The following is a 19,224-nucleotide window of genomic DNA, read 5'->3' on the forward strand; positions in this document are numbered from 1 at the left end:
GAGTGTGAGTGAAAATATCAAATTGTACACTTGGCTATTGGTAGTTTATTGTGATCAACTATATCTCAAGAAAGTTGTTTTTGTTTTTATTTCAATGTGAGTAATGCAAAGATTCAGAACATTCTGAATTTTATACAATGTTTCTCTTGCCCTGAGGCCAAATTAAGGCATTCACCTATCTAAGCTTTTTTACTGGTTAGTTCAGTTGTCTATCACAGATCACTGAAAATCTCAAATTGTTAGTGATAAACTTATTCGAGCAGCCCATCTTGTCTTGTTTTGTTCCATGAATTGTTCTTTCAGAAAATGTGAGTCTGAGGGTTGGGGCTGCAGCTCAGCAGCAGAGCACTTGCCTAACATGTGTAAGGCACTGGGTTCGATCCTTAGCACAACATAAAAATAAAATAAAAGTATTCTGTCCATCTACAACTAAAAAAAAAATAGAAAGAAAATGTGTGTTTGATTATGAGGGTAAAAGGGTGAGAGTATGTGGAGAGAAAACAGGCTCAAAAATAAATGTTGGTAGTTCAAGAATGTTACCTTCTTATATATAAGAGCACACATTATATTTCTACAAAAAGGTACTTTATATCTACACTCTTACTGAGCACCTCCTTGCAAATGTCAGCTTCTAGATGGAAATCACAAGATTTATGAATGCTTCACAGAGCATCTGGGGCTTAAATATACTATTTGATGAGAATGAGCATGTTCCAACTAAATCTTGATTGTGCTTTAAAAAAAATCTATTTTGTTATTTTGCAGCTGCTTAAAACAAGTATGGTCTTTTTAAGTCTCTAAAAGATGAAAATGAGCAGACAACCCATTCCTTTAGACACCACCTGAATACCATGAGGCTCACTCTGTGTAACTGTTTTAGATTCTGAACATGTAGGCTTTTGTTTTCATGTCAGACATCAGACTTAAGTACTCTAACCTTTGCAAGCTTTCCTTGGAAATCTGCTGATGGCTTTTTTTTTCTTTCTTTATTTTTCAGTACGGAGGATTGAACTCATGGGTTCTCTACCACTGAGCTACATCCCCATCCCTTTTTATTTTATTCTCTGACAGGGTCTCACTATATTGCCCCGGCTGGCCTCAATCTTGATATCCTTCTGCCTCAAACTCCCACATCACTGGGGTTACAGGTGTGTGTCACCACACCCAGCTGCTGATGACCATGACCTCTTTCTTTTTTTAAAAAATATTTTGTTCTTTTTAATATTTGTTTTTTTAGTCATAGATGAACACAATACTTTTTAAAAAATATATATTTTTATATGGTGCTGGGGATCGAACCCATTGCTTCACATGTACTAGGCAAGCACTCTATCACCGAGCTACAACTCCAGCCCATGCTGACGAGCTCTTTATTTGAGTTTCTCAACCACAGGGTAATTCATCCAGAATTTAACTAGCTTAGCCTGTCACCTCTAGATATTATATATTCTAATTATGTTGTGAGCCTATCCACTGTGTTGAGGAAGAAGAGGGAAGTTAATGTATTTTACACACAATAATAGGTCAGATGAAGATATTAAGCAAAGCAATGCTTCTGTATTTACACTTTTATGGGTAACATGAATAGCTTTTCTCTCATGAACCAGCTTCTTCATTTCTCTCTTCCATGAGATGGCTTTTCTTTCTTGGCACCTTTGAAATGAGTACTCTTTGATAGGTAAAACTGGACCATTGCAGACTCTACCTGGGATAATAAACACCCTTCATCAGAACATGGATTTAACCTACTGTGTTAGTCAGCCTTCCATTACTGGAACAAAATACCTAAGAAAATCATCTTAAGGGAGGAAAGGTTTATTTTGATTCATGGTTTCAGAGGTTTCAACTCATGGTCACTTTTTTTGGGACCCTTAGCAAGGAAAAGCCTCATGGTGGGGAGTGCATGGTAGAGCAGAACTGCTTACCATAGCAGGCAGGAAACAAAGAGAAAGGAAGAGGCCAAGTTTCAACATCACTGTCAAAGGCATATCCCCAGTATCCTTAGCTTCCTTTCACCAGGCCCTACCATCTCCCAATAGCTCCATCAGCTGGGGACCAAGCGTTAAACACATGAGGTTTTAGAGGACATTTAAACTTTCAAACTATAATATCTATTGCCTAAGCCTTTCATATGGACCTTAGCAGAGCGTATTCAGCATTGTTGCTTTTATTTTCATGCACAGATCCTTTCCCAACAACAAAACTGTGTGTTTACTGAAGACAGGGATGGCTCCTCTATCTTTGGATCTTGATATTGAACATATCTCACTTTTAATATTGTTACTTTTAAAAAGTGCTCTTCAGAGACTAAGTATAAAACAAAAAGAAAAACTTAAGAAGATCCCATCATCTTCAATCAACACATAGGAAGCACTACACTTGGTGCCTAGATTTGTAAGAAATGCAAGAATATGTTAAGCTATCACAGAAACCCAAGAGATCGGGCTGAAGAGGGTCACCTGGGCGAGGCCAAGGAATTAAGCAGAATAGATGTTATGGTTTGGATATGAAGTGCTCCCCAAACGTTCCTGTGTTCATGCATGAATATTCAGAGGTAAATGTGATTGGATTATGAGAGCTCTAACTTAATCAGTCCATCCTAGCTTGAATGGACTGATTGGATGGTACCTGTAGGCAGGTGAAGTATGGTTGGAGGAGGTGGGTCACTCAGGCATGCTCTGGAAGAGTTCACCTTACCTGCACTGCAGTCCCTTCCCCTTTCTCTCTCAGTTTCCTGCTTGTCATAAGGTAATTAGTTTCTCTGCACCACACTCTTTGGACATGATGTTCTGCTTCACGTTGGGCCGAGAGCAATGCAGTCAGCCGACCCTGGACTAAATCTCTGACACCACGAACCAAAATATACTTTCCTTCCTCTAAGTTGTTCTTGTCAGGTATTTTGGTCATAGCAACAAAAAGCTAACTGACACAATAGAGAAGCATTACAGGTCTTCAAGAACAAGTTGAAAGAACAAGGACAAGTTGAAAGACAAATTGTAGGAAGAGTCATCTGATGGAATTACACAAGATAGATAAATGCAGGGAAAATTAGAGGCAAAAAAAAAACTTATATATGTATATAGACGGGATATACACATATCCCTTCTTCCAAAACAGAATTCAGGGAGTTTATAAAACTTTAAGGAATTTTCATAAAAATTCATACCAGATAAATTTTTAAATAAGAAGGTTATAAAACTGAATCTAATTATGGTTAGATAAAACTGAGAGTGAGATTGTTTTACAAAATTTATGCTGTGTGGAGAACACAATCTGATCCATGAATCATTGCCTAAATAAGGTAAACCATTTTTTAAAGATAAGCTTAATAGTTTTCAGTCCTAGAAACAGAGAAAAATTTGTCTCTGAGGTATTTAAACAAAGGATATTATGCTGTTTGATGAGTAACAAGTGCCTTCAGAAATATTCTTAGAGTAAATACATCCAATAATGTAGGCAGTTGATTACATAATATGGGGATGGGAGGAGGAGACTGGATGCAAAAAATCAGTGAGGATACTAGAAATGAGAGGTTCCAAAGCAAAATGGTATGCGTCTGTCTGATCTGGCTTAATTTCAGGATGGATTCTTCTTTTTTTAAAAAAAAAATTTTTAGCTGTCAATGGATATTTATTTATTTATATGTGGTGCTGAGAATCGACCCCAGTGCTTCACACATACTAGACAAGTGCTCTACTGCTGAGCTACAACCTTAGCTCTCAGGATAAATTCTTTAAAAATCTCTAGATGACATGTTTCTAAAAACATGGTGGATAGACCATCATAGAGGTACTTGATTAAAAAAAAACAAAAGTAGATTCCTGGGCCACCAAAAGAGGTAATAAATCAAAGTCATTGGGGAAAAAACCTCAGGAAGTTTTAAAGAAAACCTCCCAATATTTCTACTGTACACTGATATTTGAGAACCTTGAGGAAAGCCATTAGTCTTTGGGTAAACCTATTGTGGGGTGTGAAATAAGTACATTGAATTATAATGAGTATCTTTAAAATGAAAATAGACTGTATTTGAGTGTATCCAACTTAATCAGGATAAGGAATTAGGATAAGTACTATTTAGGGTAGTTTTTTTTTTGTTTTGTTTTTGGTTTTTTTTTTTTTTCAGTGCTGGGGATTGAAACCCATGGCTTTGTGCATGCCAAGCAAGCACTCTACCAACTGGGTAAATTTTGTGAAGACCTACAGGTTATTATATATGTGTGTACATACATATATGTATATCCCATAGTGATTATGAGATTATATTAAACCATAAAATTATATATAAAAAATATCTTATAGTTAAGCTTTCCTACTCTAAATTTCCATGTTACTGGGGATTGAACTCAGGGGCACTTGACCACTGAGCCACATCCCCAGTCCTATTTTGTAATCACTGAGTTTCTTAGTGCCTCACTTTTTCTTAGATCCTCCTGCCTCAGGCTCCTGAGCCATTGAAATTACAGGTATGTGTCACCCACAGGGTTGAATTTCCATGTTTTAAAATTCATTATCATAATATATCTTTTCTAAATCTATGCATTTAAGCTGGGAACATAACTCAGTGATAGAACACTTGCCTAGCAAGTTCTAGGCAATCCATGCTATTCCCCTTCTCCCTCATTCCCAAGTACCACAAAACAAATAAATCTATGTATTTACTCCAATATTTATTAAGCGCCTATTATGTTAGGTATGGTGATGGTGGAATATTCATATGGCTTTGATCTGCCCACACCACTTAGGCAAAGGACACATTGTTCAACTCTAAGTCAAATAGATATTATTAACTAATTGGCTATTAATATGCATTTTGCTTTCTGCCTATGTTTTTTCCCTCTTGTCTTTTTTTTTTTAATTTGGGTAAAAATAGATGTGGTGAAAGAACATGAAAGTTCAGAATAAATAGCTGTGCTCATTTTGTTAAAGCTTTACAATATAAGGCTCTCTTGTATAGATGTGACCTTCTTAAATCATTTTAATCAAATTAAAAACACTTATCTGAATACATTCCAAGCATCATTTATCCTAAAAAATCATATCTCTTGAATACATTATAAACTTTTTCATTTGTTTCAGTTTGATCAACCTGAGATGCTTAAATGAATACATAATACACTCTCATCTCCCTTGGAATACCCTAAACCAAAAGCTAAGAATAACTCTGTCCTTTCTTTGTTATACAAAATTTAGGAGTAAATCTATTGCCTTTATTCATTTTTTAAATATATATGTATTATAATGCATATAATATATAATATATTATTAGATATAGTAACATGTATTATAATATATTATATATCATATTATACATAATATGATATATAATATATATTTAGTTGTAGATAAAATATTGTTTTTATTTTTATATGGTGCTGAGGATTGAACCCAGTGCCTCACACATGCGAGGCAAGTGCTCTACCATTGAGCCATAGCCCCAGCCCACCTTTATGCATTTTTTTAAATTATTTATTTATTTATTTTTGCATTATGATTCTTAATACACCATTATACCATAATTTATCATATCTCTGATTATATATAAGGTATGTTGACACCAAATTCACATCTTCATACATGTATTTTGTATAATAATGAGGGTCTCCTTTCACCATCCATGCTATTCCTCTTCTCCCTCCCTTTCCCTCCCACCCCTATTCCCTATCTAAAGGTAATCTTCCTTTCTTGCTCTCCCTCCCAACCCCAGCCTTTATGCATTTTTAAGCAATGAAAAAATATTTTAATATCTTCTTGGGATAAAAACAATTTAGACTCAATTTCTGTGATTGACTAGTTTGAAACAGCTAGGAGCTGAATCCATTCCCCTCTTATGATAAAACACTTGAAATACATGGTAGTATATGTTAGTTTTAGAAATTTTTGAAAGTACCAACACAAAAGGAAAACATTTTTTAAGTTACCAATAACCCTACCACCTTTGTTTATAACAATAACACTTAGAATATATCCTTCTAGATCTGACATAAGAATCTTCTTGTTCATCATATATTTATACAAAATCTTTGAATTTACCAGCCCTAATGATAGAAGTTTGTATCTAGTCTTTGATATAATTGTAGAATCAGATAGAAGAAAGTAATGTGAAACAGTCTGTTCAGAAAAAATTCATTATGCACCTTTCTTAATGTAGCTATTAAAATAGGGGATAAAAACATGTTAACAAAAGGTAACTTTATCACCAGGACAAGATATGCTATTATTGTCTTAATAACTAAATTACTGTGAGATATTACTTTCACTCAAGAATGTTAGATGCTTAATAAGAAGTGCTAGGACGGGATGTGCTCAGCATTTTCACACTCATTTATTGCAATACCTCAGAGCATTATAGAATGTTCAATTGAAATGTAATTTTCCAGCTAAGTTTCAGCTCTGCAAAGGGCCAGGGAAACTCAAACCCTAGATTTTGTCCTAGAGATTTTGAAGTTTAATGTTATTATGACTATTTCACATGCCAAGATAAACCCAACAGTGTTAAGTTACACTCCTGGGGATGGAGTACAAAAATAATCTCCAGCTTACAACTGACTTGCAACCAAAAACACGCAGACTTGAACTGCTTCTCAAAAAGAGATGTAACTGATGTCAGCACTAGAAAGATGAAAGCAAATTGATCCCTACATATCAATGCCAATGTGCCAGTGCACATCCAAGTATGGCAATAATACAAAAATGGAAGGAAATCAGGATATCCAAACATTAGAGGCTTTAGAGGCTAGACCAAATTAAATTTGATCAAAGATCAGAAACATTATAACTACCAATCTAAATGCATTCTGTTAAGTTTAATTGCAATTGTATCCATAATTTATTTCCAAGAGCTTCAAGACATCCTGGCTAGTACTTTGAAATTTTTTTACCTAACGGTTCAAGAATAGAGATATTTTAAGAATCTAAGACTATAATGGCATATTTATAGGTGATTATATACAGTGGGATGTATAACATGATTCCCTGATCTTTTGATAACACTTGGACCGTTGAATGAGAGCCTGAGTGAAAGCAGTAATTCAAAATTTCCTTCCTTTGTGATTTTTTTGGTCTAAATCTCACCATTACTTTTTCATTGTTTGGCCCTTATTGTATTAAAGGGCAGGGCAAGTCTGATAAGAGCAAAGGAAAGGCTTAGCACAGTTTGGAGAAGGCAATATGGACTTCCTCTAAAAGCAGCACTAGGACCCACCCCGGGGGGGCTGGAACCATGGGAATTTCCTTCTGTAGCATGTACCAGCCTATAACTTAACCTTTACTATAAGATTGATGAGACCAAAGGATGGAGCACTCTCGACTCAAGGTAAAATCAAATACCACAAGTTAGAAGTTCAGGTGAATTTCTATTTCATGGACACTAGCATATTGTCGAGAAGACCCTCAGATTGCATGAAGGGAGAAAAAAGATTTTCTCCTACAACTCCACTCAACTGTGATGAATTGAAATTCTATGCCTGAGGACAGCAACTGCACAGAATCCCAGAAGAAAAAAAAAATTTTTAAAGTCACTTCTAAAAAACCGATGAATGTCACATATTATGCTCACAGGATATCCTATCCAAAAGGATTTGCTTCTTTCCACCGTCAACTTGCAGCTGTGACTGTCACATTTTTGGGGTGAAACTATGCTCCAAGTCCACTTAAGCCTGATCTGCTTATGAAAACTACCAACCACAAATATGCAGCCATTGGAGCATCCTGACCTCCCATCACTAACACAAACACTTTGGATCTGCTTGACTTATTAATATGATGAGTGATTCTACTAGAACAATGGTTCTCAATATGGGGCTGATTTCCCCACACACATACACAAGGGACATTTGGCAATGTCTGAGAACAATTGATTGTTATAATGGAGGGGATAGTGAGGAGGGGCTTACTATTGTCATCCAGTGGTGGGTAGAGGCCAGAGATTTTGCTAAACATCTTACAAAGCAAAGAACAACTGGGGAGGGGAGGCAAACAAACAAACAAAAATCTTGCCCATGTCAATAGGGCTGAGAGTGGAATACTCTGAACCTCTAAACTGGAGTTCTTTTCTTTTTTTACAACTCTTCTGTGGAAATGAGCATGTATGTGACTGGGGTAGGAATGTATTTATTTGTCCCCATATTTCTCCACGTCAACACCTCCTCTATTTTCATTTTTCCCCCAGTCCTGGGGATTGAATCCAGCCACATCTTCAGCCCTTTTTATTTTTAATTTTGAGACAGGGTCTTGCTAAGTTGCCCAGGCTGACCTCAAACTTGCCATCCTCCTGCCTCAGCCTCCCTAGTCCTCTTCTGTACCTTTTTGTAACTGTTCACTCTTCTCTTTTCACCTGAATTCCTGGCTCCCTACACAAAGGGTGACTTTTAGAACAAAACAAATGTTGCTGTCTTCCAGAAGCCAAATGGTAAGTGCTAACTTTTTAAGTGACTTCAATTGTTTTGATGAATAGAGCTTCTTTTATAGCTGGTGAAGAAAAACAACCCAGATAATGGTCTCTGCAGCTGTTGGGAAGTTTGTCAGTTTATTTGTTTATTTTGTCTAGATTAGCTGCCCTGGCTACATCATCTCCTGCACTTGACCAAGCAAAATGTCTCATTCCTAAATTAGGATGGTCAAAGACACTAGATGAACCTGGAAAGAAACATGAAACCACTGGAAAGAAGATAAGACTGACCACCTAATCATCTTGTTTTCAGAAAAATCCAGACGTCACCTGCTATAGTCCAGAAAAAGAAACATGGAAGAAGACAAAAATGCTAATAATAATGCAAAGACAGGCCAAACTAGAAATTGAGGTCGGAAGAAAGATGAGGCCACATTCTTTTCCATAACTACTTTTTACTCATCCTCCAGAATGCAGGCACTGCCTGCTTTCTTTAAAAGTGCCAAAGTATAATCCACATCCTTTCTAGTTACATATCAAAAAGCTCACAGCCATATTCTAATCAAAAGATAGGATTCCCAAGCATAGTTGAGTCAGGAAGCAGGGTTATCTAAATTACCTGATAAGCCCTTATCTGTTATCATCCTGTGACATGGAGCACATTTTTATTATGAATTGCTGGATTACAGGAAATAAAATGAGAGGGGAAAGGCTGTATATCTTTACCTAAAGCCATATACCCTTATTTGGGAAGGAATTTAAAAGTTATAATTAAACAGAGTGACATAAAGGAGTGTCAATAAGTTTCCTCCTGTCCATCACAAAGCTAACAGTTCATCCTCAGAGACCAGGTACTCCCTGCCCCTGACACTCCAGCTACACAGGAAGTTTGATTTTTTCACACTTCAAGATTCTGTTTCCCACCCCCATTCCCTTTATCATGCTATTCCCTCAGTGGACAACACTCTGTCCCTCATCTTCATCCCCACTCTTGTCTTCCTCTTTATTAAGATAGGATCAGGTGTCATTTTTGGAACTTCCTTTTATTCTACCCCCACCCCATTTCTGTACTTCCATAGTAATCAGTTCATAACATCATCATTATTATATAGAAGACCTTTTCACATCCATTCACTTTTCCAGTAGATCTCAAAAGTTAGTGAGCAAAATGTTCACTTGAAGAATTTGTTAAAATACTTATTGATTTGCTCGGTACAAACTTTGATTCAGTAATTGTGGAGTAGGCCCAAGAGACTACATTTGTAAATAAAACCTTCCCTAATAATTCTTTTTTTATGATTTTTTTCAGCCTGGTTGAGGCATAATTGACACATTAAAAATTATATATATATATATATATTTTTTTTTTAAGATGTACAATGTGGTGTTTAGATACAAGTATACCTTATATACACAAAATAGTTTTATCCAGCCATAAAGGGCAATGAAATTATGCCAATCACAGGAAAATAGATGGAGAGACCATTATGTTAAGTGAAATAAGCCAAATACAGAAGGTCAAGGGTCATATGTATTATCTCATGTGAAAGTAAGAAAGGCAAAGGAGAAAGATGGGGTCAGGGGTATTTTATGAAAATCAAAGGGAAACTGATAAAGGAAGGGAACTAGGAGTAGGAGGTGGGAGGGAGGGGGGAAATGCTAGGAGTGATACTAAATTAAAAAAAAAAAAGATAAAAGCCTACCAAGCACAAAGATTCACACAGTCAAGTTAATTAATATGCCTCACATAGTTACTTGTGTGTGTGTGTGTGTGTTTGTGTGTGTGGTGAGAAAATTTAAAATCTATTCTGAGCAAATCTCTAGAATATAATACATCATTATTAAGTATAGTTACGATGTTGGACATTAGGTCTACAGACTTATTCATCTTTTAAATGAAAGTTTGTACCTTTTGTCAACATTTCCCCATTTCCCTACTTCTCTCCCCTGTCAACAACTATTCTACTTTCTGTTTCTCTAAATTAAACTTTTTAAGATTTCACATATAAGTGATATCATGCAACATTTTCCTTCCTATTCCGAGCCTAGCGTTCAACCACATTGGAGAGACTGGCTTCGTCTGTATGCTGAGCCCCCTGATACTCCAAACTAGAAGCCATCTTTAATTCACCTTTATATCCTCATTCCTGGCCAGGATCTACACAGAGAAAATCCAAGTTCAGTAAAAGTCATTTAAGGGATAAGTCCGGAAACATCTTAGTAAGAGAGCAGTAAAAGAAATTAGAAGGCAGGAGTGATGGAAAATCCTTGAAGTCAAATTTCCAGTTGCTTCACAATTTACCAAGAAATTCACAATTTGCTTTCTTCACTTTGGGCATCAGCTCCCTGTACTGAGCTTCCCTCTGCCCACCATTCCTGAGGTTATACCAATATACTTAGGGGCTTCTCTATCACCTTTATACTGCATACCACACCTTCTAGTGTTGCAGTCAGGAAAAAAAGGTGTGTTTCATGTTAAATATTTCCCTGTACTTTCTCATTGTCCATTCTTTTGTTTTTACTGCTGCTGTTAGTTGTTTTAGCTTTGAGGTGTAATATACAAAAAAAGTATACATACTGCACTTCTTGGTTAGTTTGGACATATGCATATAGCCACCATACCATCACCACAATCATAGTACTAAATATATCCATCTCAAAAAATCTCATCTTCTTCCTTCTTTCCTTCCTTTCTTCCTGAATAATTAACATGTAGCTCAATGGTAATCTGTTTGCCTAGAATATGCAAGTACCTGGGTTCAATGCCCAGTACAACCATCATACACACACACACACAAAAAAAAAAAAAAAAAAAAAACTTAACATGAGATCCATCCTCAACATATTTTCCTCAATATATTTTTTTTATATCCAAAATGTTTTTATTGGGATGTTTTCCCACTCATCTTGATTCAGGCTGCTCCTAGTGCTGCTTCCTCCTGAAGGAACATCCTTCTGTAAGCCTTGCTTTTCCTCCCGTAGGCTGGCAGAGGACAGTGGAGCAGGCAACACACAAAACTACTGTTTGTGCATGGCTAAAAACTGTGGTGATTTTATAGCATTCGGGGCATTTCACATCCATGAAATAGGAGTTGGGGCTCTGCACCAGGCGCTTCTTATGTTTTCACTTCTCCTCTTCCGGAGAGGAATGAAGGAGATCTTTTGCGAGAGGCAGGTTCTCGTGGGGAGGTTGTCACCGCTGGAAAGACTCAACATATTGTAAAGTGCACAATACAGTATTGCTGTTACTATGTTGTATAGTAGATCTCTAGAACTTAATCCTTATCCATTCTTAATAATTAGTAGTGCCCAGCTTGAAATATCCTACTACTTTTACACAAATATAAAGGAAGGTCTATATTCATACAACTAGTACAATTGGGAAAGGAATACAGATCCTTGTTTTTAAAGCAAAGTCTCAATTATGCTTTCTTTGGTATAGATGTTAGCTGGATTACAAAATAAAGGAGTATGTGTACACACATGTGGGTGTGTGGTTAAATATGAGCTAGCCAAGATTTTTCTAGTTTCCTATTAGAGCAAAATGGGTTTGATTCTTTGTCCTGATCTCTCCCATCCTGGTTCAGTGGGAACTGAGAATATTCTTCCACCCAACCCACAGGTCAAAGAATTCTGTGTTATTGGAAAGCTATTATTTTTCCAGGCTCTGTGATGTTAATGATTTAATTATCAATATAATGATGTAGCAAGTTTGTTTGATTTTGGGAGGTCTTAGTACCATATGTCAACAAATACTAAGAAAAAACATTCCTTCAGATCTCCAACAGACACACACACACACACACACACACACACACACACACACACCAAACTTGACCTACTTCCCTCCCTACAACAAATCTTTTTCCAAACCATCAGAAAAGATTACCACTTTAAAAACTTTTTAAAAGTAAACTTTCTATTTTGGAATAAGCTTAGATTTTCCAAAGAGTATAGAGAGTTCTCATTATACCTTTCATCATTTTTTCCCAGTGTCTTAATCTTACATAATCTTGGCCCATTTGTCTAAATCAGGGGATGACAAACTGCAGCAGACAGCAGATCAATCCAGTTGTCTGTTTTTGTAAGGCCTGCAAACAAAGTATAGTAGTCCCACATTATCCACAGTTTCAGTTACTTGTGGTCAATCACTGTCCAAAAATATTAAATGGAAAATTCCAGATATAATTTGTAAATTTCATATGCAGCTGTTTTGAGTAGCACAATGAAATCTCAGGCTGTCTCATCCCCATCTCAACCAGGATGTGGATCATTCCTTTTTTCCAGGGTATCTATGATGTATATGCTACCCTCCCATTCATGAGTTTTTAGTTAACATATCAGACTCCGTGTATGGAAGTGCTTGTGTTCAAGTAACCTTTATTTTACTCAATAATGGCTTCAAATGCATAGGTAGTAATGTTGGAAATCTTGCTACTGTATATTGTTAGTATTCTTTTATTTTTATTAGTTATTATTAATCTCTTATTGTGCCTGGTTTATAAATTAAACTTTATCATAAGTATGTATGTATAGAAAAAAATCATATTATACATAGGGTTCGGTTCTGTCCATTGTTTAAGTTTTCGCTGCGTAAGACTAATATGTTCATATTTTAAATAATGGTGAGGGGGAGGCTGTAATTCAAGACACATGAAAGTTATGTCAGATTCAAAATTCAGTTTCCATAAAGTTTTATTGCAATACAATTATGGCAATTCCTTTACATATTGTCTGGTTACTCAGACACATCAGAGAACATCTGGCCTACAAAACTCAAAATCTTTACCATCAGGTTTGCTGAGTTCTGGTCTGAACTAAGAAACGAACATTATTACATTACTATTAATCAAACTATGAGCTTCGAATCAGTAGTTTTCCTACTAATGTTTCACAATGCAATCCAGGAACCACGAACCACCACGTTGCATTTAACAATTGCTTTTGTATGGTGAGCAGGTGCATGATCATCCTACTTTGGAAAATATTCCTGCCTAACAAATGAATTTCAGCTGGCCACTTGAACAGGGCTTGTTTTTTGTTGTTTGTTTGGAATTGTTTACGTATTTTACACAGTATTTTACACAATAGGCAGACCGTTGAAAACAACATCTGGGCTAGGCACGCTGTGAACTTGAAGATGGAGGAAGAGCTATATTTTTTCGAGCATTCCACGCACCGGGCCAAGGCAAAAGGGACCATTTCAGCCCCTTGAGAAAAGGGGGCTCCCAATGACCCTCTTGGTTCATACGGTATGAGGCCTTCCTCGGGCCCCACGCAGTCTCTGCCCCAGCGCCCCGGTCCTTTGTTTCCTCTTCCCCCACCCGAGCCTGTGAACAACGCGGCTTTCACCCTACGGAGGCTGCATTCAGCGGGCTCCGCGGCGCGGGCAGGCGGCGTCCGGTTGCCAGGCAAAGGCCTGAAAGGCAGCTCACGTTGCCGCCAGGGCCGAGACACATCCGCACCAGCCAATCTGCGCCGGGAGCCTGTGGCCTGATTTCCCCCCTCCATTGTTGTAGCTAATACAAAAGGCTACACCGCTAGTGTGGTCACCTCGGACCTCGGCTGCGATGAATCACTCGCCAGGGCATTTTTCCGGCCGGAGCCTTTGTGGGCCGAGATGCGCCCCCTCCAGGGCACAGCTCCGGACCTGTCACTGGCAGGCTTGGCGCCTCGCCACCGTTTGCGAGGGGTCTCCCTCCCTGCCTCCGCCCTACCCACCGCCTACCGCTTTTGTTCCTTTCAGCAGGCAGCCAGGCCCTCGCTTGCCTTTTGGCGGCTCTGAGATCACTCCGGCGGCGGCCCTGGGCAGTCTTCCCTCCCCACCCGCGCCTTCGCGCTCAAAGTAAGCGTCGCCTATAAAGTCCCAGGCCTCTTTGGTCATCTTATCTCTTTTTCAGCCATCTTACCCCCGCCCCGCCCCCATCCCTCTCAAAGTTTCTAAGGCTGCGGTTGCCATGGGACTCAAAACAACTTGAGGGCTGAAGGGAAGTTTTCTATGGTAGCTGACAACCCTCCTCCCAAAACTAGAGAATGAAGACAGAGGGATGTCCTTGGGATTCTCCAACGTTCCCCTTGTCCAGCAGTCTTTCAAATTACATTTAACCCACCACCCTTTACTCCACAAACCAGTTTTCAACACCGTGTTTGGATTCTGGGAAGTTCAGTGGTGAATTGGGAAAAGAAATTTTTCATGCCTAGGAGCAAGGGTATGTAAAAGCTGGAAGGGTCTCCCTCCAAAGGAAAACTATCCCAAGAATTTTCAACAGTGTAAAATAGACAAAGAGTACCGTTATGTTACCTGTTTTTTATCACATCTTATTTGCTGAGGAAGAAGTGCATGAAGGTAACAGATAATTGGCTTTTTTTTTTTTTTAAATATCTGCTGTTCAGGTTCCAAAGAGTGGGCACTATTCTCAGTGCCTTCAGCAGGCCAGAAGCAAAAGCACAGGCCCTTGCCCCACATCTCAGCACTGGCTCCTGCCAGCCTGGGAATCCAAGTGTACCATGCATCTGACAACATCCTGCCATCTCTCATAATTCCAATTACTGTCCCCATAAGATGCTGTTAAACCCCAGGCACAAAGTAGTAAGTAAGACCATAAGAGGGATTCAAACTGCAGTTGTAACTTAATTTTTATATAGAATTCGTATTATAGGGGTGGCAGGGAGAGACCCAAAAAGTCTGTATGCTTTTCATCTGTTTTACCTCTTTCAGCTGATCTATAGCAAATTGCAGTTACCATAAATCAGTAAATCAGATGATGTGCAAATATTTGTCTACAGATGTGGCAGAAACCCTGACCCCTCAGAGCAGATGCTTACCATTGAGAAACAACTAAACACTGCTCTCTTGATGACTACTGGGATCATATCCCCATGCTAGGGAATTGGAAGTGGGTTGAAAGGAATCCTCAAAAATAAATTATGGTTTCTTCTCAAGATTATTGTTATTCCACTAAAAAAATTCTAAATATAAATTTCATACATGGAATGATCCCAAGTATAACTATTCATAGCTAGAGTTTATCATTAATAATAATACCTAAACTTTCACAACAACCTTATGAAATTTTTAAAATTATTACTATCTCCATTTTATCTATACAAAAACAAAGAATCATTGGAGACTTCTTGCTCCAGCTTTTATACATGTAGGAGAGACAAAAGGAGAAGGAGAAGGCATTTATTAACTGCCTATAGTGCTTCAGGTGTAATTCCAGGCAAGATAGATCATGCATACAAATGACCATACTTTAGAACTTTAAGCCATGTGTAGGACAAACAGAAGGAAGAAAAGTTGTGCTCAGGAGCACCGATTAGAAGTTTGGACACATCTAAATTAAAGATTAGAGGAAGGAAACTAGGATTATGGTAGTGACTAATTTTAGTTACCTAGGAAGCTCAGGGGAGCAAAAACAAGGTAATTATGTTTTGCAGAAAAAGGAAAAAGAATGTCAGGGTTATGGGGGATTCCTGAGAGATGGGGCCCCAAGTTTCAACCACAGACCTGAGGTAGCAGTTAGGTAATAAGGCCTTCAAGACGCAGATGAAGAAAGAAAAGTGATGTAAGAGGCACTTGGGAAACAATCTTGGCCACTGATATATGTGGGGGATGTGAAATAGAAGAGTCAAAAGTGGTGGAGTCTTCAAATATGCAGAAGTTTATTATACTAAAAAGCTCTCAAGTAGGTTAAAGGAGTTAACTCAGCATCCCAGAATGCCTAACCCACTCCTGAGTAGTTTCTGACAGAAAATCTGAACCAATAAATAAATATTAAATTACTTTACATTATGTAAAACAGTGCTAGGCTCACAAAAGAAGTTAATTGAGTATTCATTGAACGACTGACTGCTTAAATAAATTGAGGAACAAAGATGTGTAAATCCTAAGCTTTCCTTCAAATCAATATGTTTTCAGTTTCTGCCCTGGTGACTATCTGAATAAAGTGTTCAAGACATGGAGATACATTGGGAAGGAGCAGGAGACTGGGGCTCATGTCCTATTCTGCGTATAACTCGAAGGAAGTTGTTTATACAGGGTGCAATGGCACATACCTATAATCCCAGTGATTCAGGAGGCTGAGGCAGGAGGATCACAAGTTCAAAGCCAATCTCAGCAACTTAGCAAGGGCCTAAGCAAGTTAATGAGACCCTGTCTTAAAAATAAGAAAATGAAAAGGGCAGGGGATGTGGCTCAGTGGTAAAGTGCCCTTGGGTTCAATTCCTGGTACTGGTACAAAAAAAAAAAATGTTCCCTGTACTTGGACTTTCTTTTCCATTAAGTGTGAAGGGTAGACGGAATCTTAATCATCTAAACTACAAAAAACATTTTACAAAAATATCTCCATCCAAAATACTTGAAGAAAAATCAATGAAGCATTTTTCACTGAGCAGAACTTGGCAATTTTCTCCCACAGTAATAGAAATGTATCATACTAAATGGTGAAGGAGATATGATATTTCTAGGCTCTTTTCCTATAAGAATACTTGCAATGTGCACAAGTTTGGTGGGACTTTCCCATCAATTTTGATTCCCATGATTTCACACTCATGGAAATTTCTTCAGAGAAGCAGTTTCTTTGGCAACCCCATGCTTCTGATCATCTTAGTATCAATAGAAGTTATGCAGACATGTCAGCAGGAGAATAGACCTCTTCTGGGCAAAGGTAAAAAGGAGCTGTCTGCTTTTATTTCCAAAATCTAAATACAGAAGACACAAAAGATTTTTACCACACTTGTCACATATGGTAGAATAAGTTGAAGATAAAACTCAAATCTATACCATAAAACAAAAGGCTTTGTGTGTGTTTCAAAGGCATTTTATATTGCATGATATGAAATTAGCTCCAGCTCTTTGAGCATTACATATATATTCTAAAATGAAAGTATATAGAATTCTTTCTTATACTTTCCCTCCCAGGAAAATAGAATATCATTAAAATAAAGAAAAAAAAAAGACTGAAGGGAAACATTGTTTGTGGTGAGCTTATAAATAATGAAGTGTCTTAAATACCAAACAGTTCCAGCAAACTGTATCAGTGGTAGTGGTCAAATTCACTCTACTTCTCCTTAGTATTGGTTGTATTTCTAAAATCTAAATTTAGCTTTGATTTAGTATTATCTTTACATTGTGAGGTGTGGGTCAGCAGCAACATCACCTGGATGTTTATTGTAAAAATATACAATCTCCAGGCCTATCCAGAATGTGCATTTTAACGAAATCATCAAGTAACTTGAACATTACTATTGGAGAAGGCATGCTCTGTTCTACGGCATACATCTAACAGAGATGATGTTTTGAAGCAGCAGTTTTCCTTTCTGGGGAAAATAATTGTAGAAATTATTTGTTATAGTGGTCAAAAGAGGGGCTAATCTTTCCCTAATGACAAAGAACAATAAAATATAACATGCTCTTATTAGTATGAGAAAATGCCATCAGAGGCCTATAATCAGGGATGTTTATATTGGGGGCAGATTTGGAACTCCTCCATCCACATTCTCCTGGGCCAGTCTTCATGTGACCAAGCATTCACTTTTGCAAGATGGCTGAGGTTAAGAGTGCAATCTGGCCACAGAAAGAAGAAAAGCTCGCTGACCCATGCTGACCTCTGACACTGACCTCATTAGCTAACCAAATGAGGTAACCACCCAAGAATATCAGAGCGCATTATATTTTGATTACACCAAAGCATAAGAAGATGCAACAAAAGATCAGTTACATAAATGGTTCTATCTTCATCATCCTTACTTATTAAACATAATATGAAGAACACACACACAAATTATCTTCCACCTTCCAGTATTTTTTCCCATTATACCAACATATATTGAAGACAACAAAAGGTTCTTTTCTTTTATAACTCACTAGTCTTTCCCTTCAAAGTACTTAAGACAAAGTAGAATTATAAATTTATTTGGGGTTTACTATTTTATGATAACCTCTACCACTAAGTTCCCTAAAGGCAAAGGTCTCCCTCTGATTTGCTGTCTATACCTAGCATTTAGCCAGATGCCTGGCACCTAGTAAGAGTTCAAGAGACAGTTGTTGAGTAATGGACTACATGAATAAATGATTGAATATTGACTCATAGCTCTAAAACCAAACCTATCTAAATTATCTTGTAATATTCAATAAAATTGACTCTTCGGTTATGCTAGGGATTAGATAGACAAATTCTCCCTGCCTTTTAGAATCTCACATTTGAGTAGAAAAGACAAGATTTAAAATAATATTAATCGGTAACCTCGTAGTCACTACTCCAGGCTCATTAAACATGTTAACTCATTAGGCCAAAAGCAACTCCAGGAGGCAGATATTTTGAGCATCTCCATTCTGCAGATGTGAAAACTGAGACACAGAGAGGTGAAGTAACTTTCCCAAAGCCATATGTTTAGGGTTAGGTGAACCTATATGTGAACTGAGGTCATCTGCTTTCAGAAACCATATTTTTGATAAGGCAGTTTGGTAACTTTTTTTCTAATAAGCCTTCAGGGACCTGATGCCTTGAAGAAGGATGAGAGAAGTATACACAGGATCTAGGGGAGCAGAAAAGGAACAACTGGTAACAAACCCAGTCTGTGCATTTCAAATGACAAAAGCAAGAGCTTGCTGCTGGTGAATTCCCTGGGAAGATCTTTGTGGGGGATACAGAGAACAACACAGTGTTCCCCGAAGGGTTGCAGTCAGCCGCCTGGAATCAATCTCACCTCCCCTAAGCTTGTTTTTTGTCAGCCTTGGCAACAACAGAGATCCCAGTCCAATAAAAACATATATTAACCTTTACTGTGAGCTAGGTGCAGGAACCAGGCTCCAGCTTCAACAGTTTAATGGATTC

The 19,224-nt window shown here is 37.7% G+C and overlaps 1 pseudogene; it reads right to left on the minus strand.

Moving 5' to 3' along the window:
* Positions 1–11,286: 11,286 nt before the first annotated feature.
* LOC143387526 (small ribosomal subunit protein eS27-like pseudogene) lies at positions 11,287–11,498 on the minus strand (annotated as a pseudogene).
* Positions 11,499–19,224: the final 7,726 nt, after the last annotated feature.

Source organism: Callospermophilus lateralis, unplaced genomic scaffold, assembly GCF_048772815.1.
Source record: "Callospermophilus lateralis isolate mCalLat2 unplaced genomic scaffold, mCalLat2.hap1 Scaffold_124, whole genome shotgun sequence".
Classification (NCBI taxonomy): domain Eukaryota; kingdom Metazoa; phylum Chordata; class Mammalia; order Rodentia; family Sciuridae; genus Callospermophilus; species Callospermophilus lateralis.